Here is a 14,871-nt window from a genome sequence, read left to right as displayed (position 1 = left end):
AAGAAATTACTTTATGCTAATTTTAATATGAAGCTGAATATTTAGCTAGCAAGCCAGATATATTGTTGTAGTTAGCTCTGAGCTAAATATTTAGCTAACATGCAAATTCACATGCTGATAACAGGAAGAGGACTATCAAAATAAAAGCTGTGTCTTCCGAACTTTATAATCTCCTTTCGAATCGCTTCATGTCTTTCTCATCGTTTCTTTTCCTCACATTTCAGCTTAAAGCAGAGGAAGAACCGTTTTAAAGGAAACAGAGACATCCAGCAGCAGGACTGATCAAAATCCAGCTTTTATTTTCATGATCTACTTATCTACATGTTTAGCTCCGTAGCTAACTAAACAATTAGCCAGATCAGAGCTAAACATTTAGTATATTTGGTTAAATATTTAGACTGTTAACTAAATATTTAACCAAAAACTAAATATTTATTGGAGCTAAATATTTAGCTGGTTTACGTTTTAGCTTGGTGAGAATTTGGCTTTGAAAAATGAACTGCCGTTTTTTTCTTCTTCTCTTATATAAGTCCATAACTTTTTTCTCTTCATTAGCCTAAATAATTGTTCAATTTGGAATTGATAACTTTAATCTTATTATGTACATTTAAATTTACTCATATTTATTCATGATTAAATGTTTATTTTTATTGTTTTGAACCTAATTTATTATTTATTTATGTTGAAAAGAAAAACATCTAGGATGAAAAAATGAGTCAAGAACTAGTTTTCTTTTCTTGACGCTTTTCAGATATTGAGATAAAAGACATAAAATAACAAAACTCAAACACATTTGTAGGCCTTTGAGAAGTCAAACTGATCTTGATGTAAATGTCTGGCGGTACCGAACCAGGTCTGGGTCCGAACCGGTTCTCCAGACCCAGCATGTCCTCCCGGCTGGGGGCGGAGCCTCACCTCGGTGTGCTCCTCGGCGGCGTTCTGGGTCTCAGCCGCTTCTCGGTACTTCTCATCCGGCTGAGGCAGAACCTTGGTCAGACCCTGAGCGACCCAGCCCATCACGCCGGTCCTGACAGAGACACAGCCGTGAATTTAACCTGTTAAACCATCAGGAGTTTATTGAGCTTTAAATGATCATTAGTTTGTACCGATCTCCATCCTCTCCTGGCTGGACAGCAGAAGAAAACAGAAAGCAAATCATGTGATAAAGTTAAAATATCTGCTGAAATGAATCACATCTAAAGAGTTTAAACAAACAGAGCTGATTCCAGCTTTTAGAAATGGAAATCAGTTTGGATCCTCTGATCGGGTCAGAACCTCTCCATGTCCAGGTGACAGGACTCCTGGCTGTTTTACCAGCGAAGGCACCAGGAGAGGTTCTGGTTCTGGTACTGACCCTGCAGTCTGCGTTGGACCCCTTGAGCAGAGGTGACCCCGGCGGCTGCGGCAGCGCGCTGACGAAGCCGTTGGACAGCCAGCCCATCACTCCCCCGTTGCTCTGGCTGCAGAGGAAGTTCCTCACAGGTCAGAGGTCAAACCTCTGAGGTGCATGAAGTTCACGCCATGCAGGAATACTTTACCCGTCCTCTGAGGCTTCCTCAGGGCTCGTTGCTGAAGCATTCTTGGCTGCAAAGCATCAAATAATGATAAACATGTGGCTCTCTCTACCAATCAGGGAACAGCTTACATCAGCAGGTGGAGCGACCTCACCTTCATTCTTCTTCACCGACTCCTCCAGGAGCAGAGAGAGCGAGAGAGAGACACAGACTGGTGTAACTTCACTCATCTTCAGTCCAGACTAACTAACTAACCAACTAACTAACTAACTAACTAACCAACTAACTAACTAAGTCTACGGCTCCCGGCGGTCTCTCCCCTTCCCTTCTGCAGATGTTTTTCCTGCTGCACACAGGAGGATTTTCTTTCTCCCTCCTCAGAAGAACGGTCGGTTTGGTTTAAATGTCTTAGTTGCTTTTGGCTTTTGCTTATTTTTGGTTATTTATGGGTTTTGCATTAATCTAATTTGGTTTTTCATTTCAGTTATTCCCTTTTCAGATTTTATTTCTTTAGGATAATTTAATAAAATCATTTTTCTTGAAGTCAGAAAGTCCTTGTGTGGTTTCCTGTAATCGAACCAAACGAGTCTCATGGATGGAACTGTGACTGACTTTAGGAGCAGCGCCACCTGCCTTCACAAATAGGTGGATCAGACCTGACCACAGGGCAGCCAGGGTCACTGCAAGGTCACTGCAAGGTCTGCCTCCTGCTCCTCCCCTCACACCTGTAACCTGTTAACTCATCAGCTCAGGTCTTTTGTTCACGTTCATCCTCCTCAGTATTTAAGCCTCTCGTTCCCATTCACTCCCTGCAGGATCTTCCCGTCGTTCTTCCTGTGAGCTCTCTATCGTCTCCCAGATTCATGGTTCATGTTCCTTTTTATTTACTCTGTAAGTTTGTTCATATTTTTCATTAAAGAAATCACAAAACGAACGTTTTAATCTCGCTGCATTTGGCCAACTCCCACCGTGACGGTTTCTGCTGGCAGACGCTTCATCTCCTGGTAGAATCAGGGAATCATTTCTCTGTTTTACTTCATAAAATATTTATGACATGAAAATGAGTGTAACTGATTACAGCGTAACATTTTTAAACCATTACTAGTTTGTGTTGTTTTATTTCTGCTTCATAAATTGTTTGCTGTGAAATTTGTTGGACAGGAATCTAAAGGACTCCTCCTTCTGCCTGAGGCGATCTACTTCCTGTACGAACTCCAGCGTAGCGTAGCGTAGCTATCAAACGACACGGACATGAGGAGAGAAAACTAGAAACATTTAAAAAGAGACCTTCAGGAATCCTGAAAAACATCCAAATCATTCCAGAACTCGGAACTGTTTCTGCAGTAGAACCAGTCCGGGAACAGACTGGTTCTACTGGGGTCCAGTAGAACCAGTCCAGAAAAACAGCCAGGCCTGGTTTAAAACTTTTGCACAGTGAGTGTTGTCTTACAGCAGCAGCCGGAGCTTCAGCAGGCTGAGGAACGACCTTCACCACCCAGGAGAACATCCTGCAACAGACGCACCAATCAGCAGGGCTACTGGTTCTACTGGTGGCTGTACTGGTTCTAGTACTGAGCATAGTGTGAATGAATGAACGAACGAATGAATGAATGAATGAATGAAAGGTAGACATCAAAACAGTAAATATCTTTACACAGGCTGATAAAACAACATTTAAAAATAGAAACTGATAAATTTCATGGTGACTTAATGACTTTATTAACTTGAATTCTTCTATATTTATGCAAAACCTTGTATTATTTAACATTTTAATATTTCCTTGACCTATTGGCCATTAAATATCATCTTAGATTAATATTGACCCAATGCCACCAAACACCATGATCACTAACTGAACACAAAGTGATCTTTGCAGTGTCCTAGTTAAAGTACACCCTTCACCTGTGCAGCAGAGCTCTCAAGGTTTGAATGAAGAACGTAGTTTTTATGTTTAGCGAGACATCCAGAAAAATGACGTGACAATTTTCATATTTTTAACTTGTAGGGCAGAAACATCAGAACGGCCAGCAGGCGGCGCCAAAGCTGCACTACCAGGAAACTCCACAGGGGGGAGACAGTCCCACTGCCTCAGGTCGGGGTCAGAGGTCACTGACCCTCCAGATCTCTTATTAACTCAGCAGATCAGCCGGTCCAACAGAACCAGAGAAACGACAGGAAGTCACTTCGTCCAGTTGTTTATGATTGGTGACCGGACCAGAACCAGAACCAAACCAGAACTGGACCAGAACCAAACCGGTCGAGAACCAAACCTGAACCAAACCAAACCAGAACAAAATGCAAACTGGACTAGAACCATGCCAGAACCGGACCAGAGCCAAACTGGACCAGAACCAAACCAGATCCAAATCAGAACCAGAACCAAACCAGATCAGAACCAGGCCTTTCCTCAGCAGCTCTTAGCGACGCTTCATCCCTCAGAGAACTAAATTCTGGGATTGAACTGCGGACGGTTTTTGATGCAGTGGCCGTCTTACCTGCGATTCTATGGGAGGCTGAGCATGCCGAATGCACAGAGACCCAGAGAGCGGTGCAGCCGGCGCAGATCTGCGGGGATTTCCTCTGCGGCAGCCTGGAGGGAGCTGACAGGATTAACCTGAAGGTCAGGCCTCAATCCCTCAGATTATTAACGTCAGAGGAGCAACATGGACAAACTACAGTGGCCTGACAAACTACCAGGAACCCATTTGATGCCTTTCTGAATGGAAAACTCCTTCAACTTCTGAGAGCTGAGTGTGTTTCTACAGACAGCTGGGAGGAAATGGCCCTGAACTGGGATCAACTGGTTAGAGTCGTGAGAATGCAGATTATTCCTGGTCTGGGCTGCAGGAGGAGTACCCAGAGAGAACCCACCCAGGCAAACGGAGAACATGCAAACTCCATGCAGAAAGCCCCAGGCTGGGATTCAAACCCACAACCGCTGCTCCCCGCAGCAGAGCTCACGGCGCCCCCAGCAGGTCGATCTGAGGCGACGCACTTTGAAAAAGCAAAAGTGTCAATAATAATAAAACTCCGTCGCACCATATTGGACAATAACAAGATGTTCATGTTTAACTTTCTTTACTCAAACTGTCGTTTTGAGTTTTGTTCTATAACCAACTGCGATTCTTTTTCAGGCTCCAGGTGCTTCGGGTCAGCTCCCGTCTCTAAGCAGCAGAGTTTAAAATCAAACAGAACATGCTGTAATCTATTATTCCTTTTTCTGGCTAAATAAATATTTAAAGTTCACCCATGTGGGAAGTCTGTGACTCACAAAAGGTGTTTCTGTTTGCATATAAAGCTGCTTCAGTTTTTCCTCCTCCTGGTCTGTTGGCAGGACGATCAGATCACCGTCTGTAAAATGTTCCTATTAAAACAAAACAATGTTGCAGGCGGCTGTATTTAATCCTTTCAGACGATTCGTGTAGCTAACCTGAGCTCTGAGCTTTAGCTCCCAGAGGGACAAGGATGGAGTCTGTAAAGTTATGCTAAAATATTAGCAGCGATATTTGGGGTTATTTAGAGAAATCTTTCATAGTCATATTTTCACAGTGTTATTCCTGCATTTATGAGTGTCATGGTTAGTAACTAAATATTTAGCTTGCAAATTAAATATTTAATTAGCTAGCTAAATATTTAGTGTATTAACTAAATACCTAGTTAGCAAGCTAGCCTGCTAGCTAAATATTTAGTTTTCAATTATGACATTTACAAATGAATGAAAATGAACCTGAGTATTTTTTTTTACTATAAAAGGCTGAATAAACCAAATTCTTGCTGCTAATATCTGACTTAGTAAGTTTCCAAACAGCGGTCATCTGAAAGGAGGATGAGGAGGAGAGAAAACGAAAGATGATGTCAGAGATGATTAAGGAGGATTCAGGTTGAGCAACAGGTAAACGACTCTTCAGGTAAATCTGTGCCTCGTTTCCAGGTGAGTCTGAGGATGAAAACATTTTAATCTTCCCTCTGGAACAACCTGAGCAGGAAGACGGTCAGGTCTAGAAACAGTCCAGTGTTCCCGTCTCAGCCTGATTGTTTCCATGGAAGCGTTCCTGCTGGAGCGACAGGAGGCGCCGGCAGATCCCATTATCAGCTCAGGATTAGCTGGAGCAGGACAGCGCCATGACACACAGCCATGACACGGCCCGGTCCCGGCTCAAAGACAGACGCGCAGGCGTCCATCCTGACGGGACGTCTGGAAGAGAGCCGGGGACGGACGCAGGTCAGAGGTTGTCTCTGGGGTTCAGGCTGGAGCTGAGAGCCGAATATGATCAATAACCGAGAGCAGCTGCAGATGATCTGTGATGGAGGCTAATCCTGATTAGCTCTGACACAAAGAGCAGCAGGACGAGGACAAGACAAAGACACAGAGGACAAAGACGTCCATCTCATCTCACACCTTCACCATGATGTTTGATGCTTTCACAAAACTATCCTAGTTCACTTCTGGACAAAGAGCGGTCACATGTCTATATAATAAAGGTCTGTTTATTTAAATGTACCAGTAATAATAATGATTTAGAAAATGAATGTTAGAGCTCCAGCATTTCCTGAATCAGATGAAAACATCTGGTTTGGGCCATCTCTCTGTTTTCTCTCAAATCGTTCTGGTTTTCATCTTTAAGCCTCTCAGATCATTTTCTGCACGTTTTCTTATTATTCCCGCCTGACTGAGAAATAAGCCTCCGGTCACCAGGTGGCAGCACTGCTCCAAATAATCAACAGGCTGCCCGAAGTAGAAGCCGACCAACGGAGGGACAAGTCAGCCAAGTCCTTCTCAAGTAGGCGGGAATAAAAAACAAAATGGCGGCAGAGCAAGTGAAGCAAATACAATGTTAGGGTCAGGCTAAGATATTTTATTACAAAAATAAAGCAATAATAATCGCAGACTATAGGCACAAAGTTGTAAGATTTAATGAGGAAAAATCTTTGATGGTTATGAAGATGTGACTTGATCCACTCAGCAAATCCACGTGGTTCTTTCTTCCACATAGATTCTGTTGTTGCTCAGAGTACTGGGCTTGATAGCAGAGCTGATCTCTACTGAACAGGTTGAATTTAAAACTCTTTATTTTTCCCCATTTAAATCTGCAATTTATTTCCCTGCAGCAGCAGCGCCCTCTTGTGGTGAAAAGTTGAATCAGGAACAGAAAAGAAGCCAGAAAGACATCTTTGTCTTTCAGCTGTGATTTTATTGTGAAACCTCAGATCCTCTAGTGCACAGGTCTCAAACTCCAGTCCTCCAGTCGCTGTCCTGCAGTTTTTAGATGAGCCACAGGTACAAAACACTGGAATGAAACGGCTTCATGACCTCCTCCTGGTGTAGATCGGTTCTCCAGCTTCTTGCTGATTATTCTGTTCAGGTGGTGCAGCAGAGCCACATCTAAAAGTTGCAGTTCAGCGGCCCTTGAGGACTGGAGTTTGACATCCCAGCTCTAGTGAGTCCACAGGCCTTTCAGAACATGACCTGATTACAGCAACGTTGTCACAATCTAACGCTGCAGAAAAACTACAAAATAAAAAATTTGTCTTCATAGCAAAATAACGATTTCTCTCCTCTCACACCTTTTAAACTTTCCACTCATCTTGATCCAGACACAAACTGATTGAACTGTTTTATTGGGATTTTATGAGACGAACCTTCAAGAAGCAGAGTTGGAAGAAAAATGATCCTTGGTTTTTAGATTCCTTTATTCTGAAACCTTAAATCAGAGCTGTGTGGGACTTAAAGGGGCAGCATCATGAAAAACCAACAGTTGTCATGTTTCTCCCTGCAGTGTTGCTCTGACTCTTTCATGTTTTAGAAATCCTTTAATCTCCATGGCAACCATTCAGCTGCAAAACGCCTGGGTGGACTTAGCCCCGCCTTCAAGGCGCAGCTCCTCCCCATTCAGCTCCTTCAGACTAGCCAGCAGCAATTAGCAGACAGCAGGTGGAGCTGCTGAGCTGCTGCTCAGAGCAGCACTGGTAAAAATGTTAAAAGGTTAATAGAGGAGCCATGTTGGGACGACTTCCTGGAGGCGGAGCTTCAGGAAGAGCAGGAGCTTTTAAAGAGCCAGAGGCCCAATTTAAAGGTGTTAAATCAGGAAGTATTATGTAGAGCATTATTATAAAAACAGAAGGTAACACAGTTAGTTGATTGTTACCTAGGACAACACATGATCCAACTGGAGCGGTTCTGGTCTCAGAGGTTTGTTAAGGAAGACTATTTTTTAATTAACTTTGGTCAAAACGTTTGGCTCTCTCTTCCTTAATCTTCCGGGTCCTCAGCGGGCGGCGTGCAGCGAGCAGGTGTTGCACCCTTAAAAAGAACTAAAAAAACTCAAAGGTCTTCGCTTTTGTGCAACTTTATTAAAACAAAATCCACGGTTCAGCATACAGCGTGTGTAGTTTTCTGTCTTCTCGTCTATTCACAGGTCATGAACTTTTTTCTCCCATCATGCATTGTGTCTTTCTTAAAGGGGTATTATCATAACAGAAATCTATGAAATAAAAAATAATAAAGTAGTCTAATTTAACATTATCACGTTCTTAACATATTTCCAGGGCTCTACACCCTCCCCTACTAAAATAATAAAATGTTTCCAAACATTTTACACTTTAAAACTTAAAGAATGTATCCTTGCTACTAGATTCTAACATTGAACTCATCCATCTCAGGTACCATTTAGTTACATGTTGCTCTTCAAAACAATAACCAATACTACATATTAAATGACTACACATGTATGTGTACAGGATAAGTACATTTACTTATATTCCTGTTTCAGTGTATTGACTTAAATCATCGGTACATTGGTAGGCCTCCCAAGTCCATTAAGTCTCATATGGCTAAATCTACCATTCCACCTTATTAAATGTATCCACATTAAACATACTTTGAATGTAGTACGACTTCTTACAGACTACTTTTGTGTTACCTTACAAAACACTTACTTCCTTCTGTAAACGCATCAATAACTTTTAAGTGTAGCTGTAGTCACTAGAAATACATTTCTGAAAAATGACTCTTACTTGTAACTGAATATTGTGTACCAAATGAATAATATAACATTTTCAATTAACTTTAACTGTAACTGTAACTATATATGGTTCAAAATACAATTCCTATTTCTTCAAAGATATGAAACTAGGTTTCCCTCACTCATCATATGTAAAGATGGATTTTGGTTGACGTGTTCTTGAGGAACGTCGCTCCTGCTCCACCTCCTGATCACCCTCTGAAGAAGCATTGATGTCTTCCTCAGGCATTTCAAGTTCAAATGGTTGACCTTCAGTATCCATGTCCGGATTTTGACTTCGGTCTTGGTTCTGCGTGTCTCCTTCCCCATGTCTCTCGTCCACCTGATTCCTGATATCAGCAGAATCATTCTCATCCTGAAACTGGCTTTGTCCTTGTACAAGTCTCCTAGTTTGGGTTTCTTCTGTAGGTTGGCTTGATCTGGACTGAAAGACTGGGGCTTTTGGGTTGAGACTGGTAGTCTGGCTTTGATGGGTAATCCACACAGAATACTCGTCCTCACTACAGCTGTCAGAATCCTCATGAACTTGGTCTGTGGTTTGGCGTGTTTGTCTGTTTACTTGTCTCTTTTGGTTGTGTTTTTCTTTTGGTTCTTTAATGTCTTGCCCATCAATAAGATGAGGACAGGGTAGTAAGACATTCCTATGAAGGGTTCTTTCCCTCCCTTCACCATCCAATGGTGTCACCACATAAACTGGACTGTCTTGCCCTTTTCTTTCTTTTATAACATGGGTTTTGTTTTCCCAGTAAGCACGTATTTTTCCAGGTCCTCCTCTTTCAGATAGGTTTTGGACAAGAACGTGGTCTCCAGGTTGAAGTTCTGAACTCCAGGCTTTTCTGTTGTAATACGTTTGTCCTCTCTTACTTGCTTTTCTCATGTTTTCTTGTGCAATGCTGTAAGCTTCCTGCATTGACCTTTGCCATTTGTCTGCATAGTCTTGATGAGACTGTGACTGCCTTTGCTCTTTTGGAAACAATAGGTCAATAGGTAGGATTGGCTCTTTTCCAAATAACAGAAAAAAAGGTGAAAAGCCAGTCGATTCGTGCACTGTAGAGTTATATGCATGTACTACTTTGTTCAAATAGTCTTTCCAGTTAGGTTTCTGTGTCTCTTCCAGTGTTCTGAGCATGCTTAACAAAGTTCTGTTAAAACGTTCAGCTGGGTTAGACTGAGGGTGGTAAGGTGTTGTCCTTGAATGTTGTATCCCACTGTAACTTTGCAACTTTCTGAACAACTCATTCTCGAATTCCCTTCCCTGATCATGATGGATTCGCGCAGGGTATCCGAATCGCAGAATAAAGTCGTCAAAGATTTTGCGTGCAGCTGTCTTTCCAGACTTGTTAGATGTTGCATAAGCCTGTGCGAACTTAGTAAAATGATCTACTATTACAAGAATATACTCTACTCCACCTTTACTTCTCTCTAGATGCAGATAATCAATCGAAATTAGTTCAAAAGGTGCAGAGGTTGTAATAGTTTGTAGTGGGGTTTTAGTTTTTCGGTTGGGTTTCTTTTGTTTCAAACAGCGGCAGACTCTTGTAACATAATGTTCAATCTCTTCTCGCATTTTTGGCCAAAAAAACCTCTCTCTGGCCAATGAGATCATTCTGTCTGCACCTAAATGACCCATTTCTTCATGAAGTTGCTGATAAATCAGTGTCTTTAGCTTAGCAGGCACTACAAGTTGATTTCTAGTTTTCGTTTTTCTTCGTAAAACTCCATCTTTGTCTAGGTAAAGATGAGGCCATTCTCTCAAAAGTCGTTTTACTTCAGTTGGCTCTTTCACTTTATCCCTGTATTTAACTTTCTCATTTTTCTGCTTTAATGTGATTACTCGTTGTGTCACTTGATCTTCTTGTTGAGCAATTTGAATGTCTTTGATTGCTATTGGCTCAACTGGAGTTGTACATGGAGCAGTTAGTTGTGATAGTACATCCACATTGCATGTAACAGCTGAAATCCAGTCAGTATCACCACAGTGATCTGCTTTGAGTCCTTGCTGTAGTGCTGTTATGTCATCAGCTTTACATTCCTCTGTACATGCTGACATTATTTTGTCCATTTCTGCAGGTTTGCGAGATAGAAAATCAGCATCTCGGTTGACTTTACCAGGTCTGTACTTCAGAGTAAAACGGAAATCAGCTAATTCTGAGACCCAGCGATGTCCTACCGCATTCAGTTTAGCACTTTTCATCACATATGTCAAGGGATTGTTATCACTGTACACTGTAAAGTGTGGGGCATGGAAAAGGTAATCTCGAAATCGCTCAGTAACAGCCCACTTCAGAGCTAAAAATTCAAGCTTCCCTGAGTGAAGTTTGTAGTTTTTCTCAGTTGGAGTGAGTGTACGTGAACCATAGCCTATGACTCTTAATGCTCCCTCCTGCCTTTGATATAGGACAGCCCCAAGACCTTCCTCTGACGCGTCCACCTGTAACACAAATGGTTTTTCAAGGTCTGGGTAGGCCATTACTGGTGGATCTGATAAAGCGTCTACAAGCCTTTCAAGTGCATCCTGCTGTAATGTTGTCCATTCCACAGACTGAGATGGTGGCAACTGTGAAGAACCTTTCTTTGAGGATTTGTTCTTTGTCTTTGGATGTGACAACAGATCGTAAAGCGGTTTTGCTATCCTTGAGAAGTCGGCTATGAATGATCTGTAGTAGCCTAGAAAGCCTACAAGAGATCTTACTTCCCTGACTGTTTTAGGACTTGACTTTTTCAAAGATTGCACAGCTTCTACTTCTTTTGGATTCATCCGGTATCCATCTTTTGAAACGACACGGCCGACGTAACACACTTCCCTTTTAAAAAAAAATCACATTTCTTTGCTCTGAGTTTGATTCCACATTCTTTTTGTCTTTGTAAAACTTTTCTCACATTTTCCACATGTTGGTCAAAGTCTTTGCTAAAAACTAAAACATCATCAAGGTAGGGCACACATATCTCATCTCTGAGATCTCCAAGACAACCTTCCATATACCTCTGAAAAGCAGCTGGGGCATTTGTTAGTCCGAAAGGTATCCTCAGCCATTCATAAAGTCCCCATGGTGAGATGAAGGCAGTGCATGCTCGGCTCTCTGGACTAACAAAGCCTTGGTGGTAGGCTTTTCCTTGGTCTAGCACAGTAAACCAGGAATTTCCACCAAGATTTTCCAACATTTCCTGAATTCTTGGAATGGGATGTCTGTCGGGGTGTGTCTTTTCGTTTAATTGTCTATAGTCCACACAAAGTCGGATGGTAGGGTCTTTTTTTCTTACAATTACTATTGGTGATGAGTAAGAAGAAGTTGACTCCTGTATCCACCCCCTACCGAGTAGATCTTGAATGTGCTTTTTCACTTCCTGATACAAATGACGAGGGATTGAATTGTATGTTTTTGTCACTGGAATGCTGTCTTTGAGATGTATTTTCATCTGCAGATCAGGTATGCATCCTGTATCCCACTCATTTTGTGCAAAAACATCACTTTCCTCTCTTAGCATTTTTCTCACTTTGTCTTGCTGTTCTGCTGTTAAGTGTGAAACATCAACTGGTGGATCCCATAGTTGTTTGTCAGTTTTTCCTTCATTTTCTGGTGTCACTTTCATGTCTTTGGTGTGTTCATGTCCACTTTCACTTTGTGACCTCTTTGTGATCTCTTTTACATCTTGTACGTTATCCACTGTGAATAATGAACCAATTATTGTCCTGTTTTGTAGTCTGATATTGTTGTCTGTGTTGTTTTCGACTACAACTGAAATTGTTGCTCCCTCATCAGTTGGTATGTGTATTAGCTGTTGCTGTATTTGTAATCCTTCTGGCCATGGTGTGCTTTCATTTGGTTCCAACACTGCATATTGTCCCTTTAGCACATTTTTCTTGAATTTTCCACAGATTACTTTGAACATTTGATGTTTTGGGATAATAACATCTTGTCTCCCTAGCCTTACTGTTTGACTCTCCGACATAGATTTGTCTTTACTTAACACGGAGAACACTGCTTTTGCTTTTTTGTGTCCTACGTCTAATGCTGACCCAAGACTGTGCAAAAACTTGTTGGGAAGAGTCCTATCTGTTGATATGTTAGACTTTGCAAGTTCTTCTATGACATTGAAACCCACTATTGGCTTGGTAATTGGCTCAGAGCTTACAAGAAACGGTACTAACAGCTCACTGTCTCTGTTCTCTGTAAGACTAAACTCAACTCCTACCCAACCCTCATAAGGTATCTCAGTCCCATTTGCTGCAGAAAGATCTAACATACCTTCCTCAAGAAGCTCTTTCACTGATCAAACCTCGGCATCTGGTAGATGTTCTCTTTTCCAGTTTAGATCCACAATTCACACTTGTGATCCCGTGTCCCAAAGAGCTGTGACTGGAACACCTCCAATGTTGCACTGTACAAGGTTTTTGCGTCCTATTAGTTTTGCTGTCTTTTCCTGTTTTTTTGACAAAGATACATCCTTTTGTGGAACAACACTGTCAATAACATTTGCAATATGTACTTCGATTTTATTGACATTAACTATTGAGTCTTTCTTTTTCCGACAACCAACAGCCCAATGTTCACTGCTTCCACATTTAAAACAGTGTGTACATTTTCCTTCTGGGTTTGACTGTTCACATTGACGACATTTTCTGGGACTCTTTCTGGTAGCACTTGGATAGTATGGCTTACTTCTTATGTTTTTGTCTTCAGTTTTCACTTTTGCTTGAGTCAAATTAGCAACTTGTGTTGAAAGATTTTGGATAGCTTCACAAATAACTTTGTTATTAGCTTCCAGCTTTTCCACAATGGGGTTTGGCTTTTCTGTCTGGTTTTTGCTTTTCTTTGAGCTTCCATTTTCATTTTTGCAGTTATCCTCTTCCTGAACTGAGGCCACTTTGATGCTCTTTTGTCTGGTCGACAGTTTATTCCTTCTTTCGAGTTCAACACTGTAGGCAGCGCTCATTTTCTCAAGAAGCATTTCATCACTAACAGTTACGTCCTGCAAGTAAGGTTTAATGTCCACTCTTACAGCATCATCTTGTAATCCAGTCAGAATAGTTTGCAAAAATTGTGTCTGCACGAGCTCAGGATTGTATTTTAGTCCAGCTTTGGCTCTATCAGAAGCAGTCAACACTTTTTGTCTAAGGTCCATTGTGCGTATAAGAAACTGAACAGGAGTTTCTCTGGGATCTTGTACTGCACGCGTCAAAGAATGATAGAGTTCTGTTGCATCTTTCTCTATGAAGTGTGTCCTAAGCACTTGCCTGAGAGAGTTCAAGGATAATTCCGACCTACTCTCTAGATAACTTTTTAATTTCACATCAGGTGCAATGGCTTGGATCACTGCTTCAACGATGTCTCCCTCATCGTATCCTTTTTTTAGTCCTCGTTCCATTTGTCTTTCAAGACTAGTGAAGTTCAGTTTATCCTTTTGTCCCACATCACCGATTTGTCCAAAAATTGGAAAATCCTTTCTGTATATTGGATGCAAATTTATTTGATCTTTGACTTGCGATGACTCTCTTTCAGAACTTGGTGAGCTGCTTGATATTTGCGGTGGTAAAACTAAAGGTGTAGTACCGATTTGTACCAGCAGAGGTTGCTCACCGACCACTTGTTGCTCAGCAGCGGTGCGCTCTGACGCAGCACCTGACAAAACACTCATATCCGTTTTTCTTATTCAAGTCATCTATCAAATCATTAGTGGTCAACAACACTGATAATCCATTGTCCTCTAAAGAAGTGACATCTTCGCTTTCCAAGTGAATAAGCATTTTTCTTCTTATTAACCGACATGACGACTTCACCTCTTCACTCAGCTGCAGGCCTAGCGCTTCACTTAGGGCCTTTAGCTCATCCAGTGACAGAGTAACCAGCTTCTTCTCAATATCGGCAAATAGAGATTCCCACTCACTGTCCATGATGCTTCGTCTTTGGTTGATTCACCGCTTGGAAAGATTCATGTTCGTTTCTTCATTAGTTGTTTTTCGTTTTCAGTAGATGTCGTCTGGCTAGCCGCATAGCTACTTAGCATAGCCACTAGCACGTTCGCGTTGCTCCGCCGAAACGTAGTTCCTCTTAATACAAAAAAAATCACTTCTCATTGCAGAAAACATTTGCTGAACCGGGCGGAAACACCAAAATTTATGTTGCACCCTTAAAAAGAACTAAAAAAACTCAAAAGTCTTCGCTTTTGTGCAACTTTATTAAAACAAAATCCACGGTTCAGCATACAGCGTGTGTAGTTTTCTGTCTTCTCGTCTATTCACAGGTCATGAACTTTTTTCTCCCATCATGCATTGTGTCTTTCTTAAAGGGGTATTATCATAACAGAAATCTATGAAATAAAAAATAATAAAGTAG

The 14,871-nt window shown here is 41.6% G+C and overlaps 1 pseudogene; it reads right to left on the bottom strand.

Annotated features, from left to right (window-relative positions):
- Positions 1-4,386, bottom strand: part of LOC114152056 (cyclic nucleotide-gated cation channel beta-1-like) — a 35,007-nt pseudogene extending 30,621 nt beyond the window's left edge.
- Between the last annotated feature and the right edge of the window lie 10,485 nt (positions 4,387-14,871).

The sequence above is a fragment of the Xiphophorus couchianus genome, chromosome 2 (genome assembly GCF_001444195.1).
Source record: "Xiphophorus couchianus chromosome 2, X_couchianus-1.0, whole genome shotgun sequence".
Classification (NCBI taxonomy): Eukaryota; Metazoa; Chordata; class Actinopteri; order Cyprinodontiformes; family Poeciliidae; genus Xiphophorus; species Xiphophorus couchianus.
Note: the sequence above shows the minus strand (reverse complement) of the source record. Positions and strands in the feature narration are given on the sequence as shown.